Here is a 3545-nt window from a genome sequence, read left to right as displayed (position 1 = left end):
CAGTGGGATTGCTGGTAGTGAGCTCAGATTTCAGCCCTGCCTCCAAGTGTGTGTGTTCACAAAGTTCATAGAACCAGTGGAAGCTGGAGCCACACCCTGCTGTGAGCATATGACAATGAGGCTGCTATGGCATATCCATGCCCCTCCTTTTGTGTGTTGACAATGGGGCTCTTATGGTGGACCGCAATCCATCCTGTATGCGCCCCCAGCTGTGGCCCAGCCACACTCCAGGTCCTTACAGCTGTCTCTGCACAGCCAAACCAAGTCCTCTCCCTGGGTCTGTCCCCTGAAACCCAAGTTTTAGCACCCAGGTGCTGCTCACATAAGTAGACACATGTCTTGGGCTGGGATGTGCAAGTACATGGCCAGGACTGTCTGTGCTGGTCTCTCTTTATCCTGCAGGGCCACAGACCAGTTTCCACACTCTCCTCACCAGCCTCTGAAGATCCCTGTCTGTCGCAGTGGATCTCTCAGCTGGTGAAGGAGGTTCCCAGGATGAACCTGGGTATGTGGTGACCTTTCTTGCAGCTTTGTTTGTATGAGATCTTCTGCAAGCTTTCGGTAGATATTCTGTGAGAACTGTTCCATGTGTAGATGTATTTGTGATGTAGTTGTGGGAGGAGGTGAGCTCCATGTCCCTCTACTCTGCCATCTTGATCTCCTCTCCCTAAATTAGATTTTAGAATGACAGGGTTATATGGGGCATAAATAAAATATTATTCAAGTTCGTATTACCCACTGATGAGGTAATTTTGTGCACTATCACTTGGGTTTGATACTGTTTTGTGAGAAATGGGTAGATCCTGCACCTAGCTTTTCTTCTACTGGCCTACTCTCAGATGTCAGAAATGGAGGCTGTTATCAACATTCAAACAAAAGTCTCAGATTCCTGAGCCAGGGAATTTTCATTCTTCAATCACATACTCGTTGCTTCATCAATATTTTTCAATTTTCAACTATAAAACATTGAGCTTTAATCACCAGAAACTTTTCATTTTTAGATATATATTTTCCTAGTGATACGAAATATTTTTAAAACTTAGGTAAAACTCATGTAAGCATGTACAAAGTAACTGTTTGAGAGGTCTTAGCAAACTTATAAAGTAAATTTTTCTACCTCTGGAAAACTGAATCCAGTGTAGAATTCTATCTTCTAACAAAGTAGGTCATCACCAGCTTATGTAATACCCGTACATCAAGAAATTAAGCTAGGAGCTGCTTTGGTTAAAACCTACACCATTGGTGTTTAATTTGATAATTCACCTAGAAAATTAACGTAATTCTTTGATCTTGAATCTTAAATCATCTAAAATATTTTAATAAAGGTTATTGAGGTATGCTTTACATATAGTAAAGTGAACCAATTTAAAATTTACAATTTGATGGGTTTGACAGATATAGACACCTGTGAAACCACTGCCATAATAAAGATACAGATAGTTTCTATCACCCCTGAAAGTTTCTTCATGCTGCATTTCAGCCCTTCCCTCCCTCTACCTCTAGGGTCTAGCCAGCACAATATGTTAATTTTTATTTTTCAGAATTTTATGTATGTAGAATTGTACAATATGAGCACTTTTGTGTCTTCTTTCAATTGGATTGATGCTTTTGAAGTTGTATGGATGTATCTTATTTTGTTTGTCCATTTACTTATTGATGTACATGTGGGTGTTTCCACTCTGGGGATATTATGAAAAAAGTTTCTACAAAAATTTGTGTATAAATCTGTGTGAATATTGTTCTTTAGTACCTAGAAATAGAATGGCTGACTCTTACGTTTATTTCTAACATTTTAAGAAATACCAAACTACTTTCCAATATGGTTGGACCATTTTACATTCCTACCAGCAGTGTATGAGAGCTTCGGTTCCTCCACATCTTCATCAACACTCGGAATTACCAATCTTTTTAAAGTTGAGTCATTTTAATGGGTGCACAGTGGTTTTAATTTTCATTTCCCTGATGACTAACACTATTGAGCTTTTCTTCTTGAGTTTTTATTCCATTCATATCTTTTAATATCACAAGAAAAATATAAATTTTACAGTCTCTTACAGCAAATATATCTCTATGGGAAAAGCAAGCAAACAGATCAGAATTCCTAATAGTCTGAAATCAAGAAGGTGACTGACTAGCTCTGTAGATATTGCAGTTATCATGTCCTTACATTTTATTTTTTCTGGCTGTAATGTTTATTCTTTCACACCACTTTGCTGCCTCCCTTGCACCAAGTGAGGCCCAACCTAGATGTTTTCTACACTATTGAAAAAGGGGACATCATATAAGAGTCAAGCATAGTCAACAGAGTGGCTACTAAGAAAAATAAGGGTTCTGAGGGTAAAAAGTAGAAAAAAAGAAAATTATTAAATATTGGAGTTCTTCAAAGCCTGATCCTCAGAATTTTTCTCTTCTTATGCTCTTCTCTAAGATGCTAGATGATATCATCCATACCCAAAGTTTTAGTAAAACCCATTATAAGCAATGTATAAATTTTTATTTTTATCCCAGAAATTTACTCTGAGGTCTAGATACATGTATCCAACTTAGAGTTACAAAAGATACCTTAAACAAATGTACAAGCAAACAAACAAAAAATAACAGTGATGTCTTTCCAACCCATACATATGCACACACTCTATTTTGCTCCTGTTTAAGTATAGCATATATCAGTGAATGGCATTACAAATTATCCAGTTATATAAGCCAGAAATCCAGAAGTCATTCCTCATTTCCCTCCATATTTGATTCTGCACCAGTGCCTCTCACTTTTACTTCTAAAATGTTCCTTGAATCTAACCACTTTCCTTTGTTTCTGCTGGTGATACTCTAGTCTAAGTCTTCACTATCTGTTGTCTGCACTACAGGAAGTGCCTCCTAAATGTTTGACCCACTGTCATTAGTGCCCCTTTCCAATCTTCCACGTTGCAGCCAGAATGATTTTCTTGAAATATGAATATAATATCACATCCCTATTCCTTCTGAAATCTCTCTCCCTCTCTTTTATATACGCACATACATACACTTCTGGCCCAGATGGCTTCATTCTGATTAATTCTACCAAACATTGAAGGAAGAAATAATACCAGTTCTGTGCAAACTGTTCCAAAATATGGGAGGAGGCAATATCTTCCACCTCATTCTATGAAGCTAATATTACCCTGATACCAAAAACAGACAAATATAAGAAAAAGATACTATAGACTAATAGCCCTCATAAACATAGGTGCAAAATTCTAAACAAAACTTCAGCAAGTAGAATCCAGTACTATATTAGAATTAAAATATATCATGACCAAGTGAGGTTTATCCCAAGATCATTGGGTTGTTTAATATTCAAAAATCTCATATTAATAAGCTAAGAAAAATAATCCCCTCCATAGATGTAGAAAAAAAATCTGAGAAAATCCAGTATCTATTTCTGATTTAAAAAAAAAAAATCTCAACAAAATAAAAGGGGGCCCTTCCTCAAGTGAATAAAAAATCTATGAAAAATCGGGCTTCCCTGGTGGCGCAGTGGTTGAGAGTCCGCCTACTCTCCCCTTAAG

This window comes from Neophocaena asiaeorientalis, unplaced genomic scaffold, assembly GCF_003031525.2.
Source record: "Neophocaena asiaeorientalis asiaeorientalis breed wild unplaced genomic scaffold, Neophocaena_asiaeorientalis_V1.1 scaffold23, whole genome shotgun sequence".
Lineage (NCBI taxonomy): Eukaryota > Metazoa > Chordata > Mammalia > Artiodactyla > Phocoenidae > Neophocaena > Neophocaena asiaeorientalis.
The sequence above is the reverse complement of the archived record's forward strand: the minus strand, read 5'-3'. Positions refer to the sequence as shown.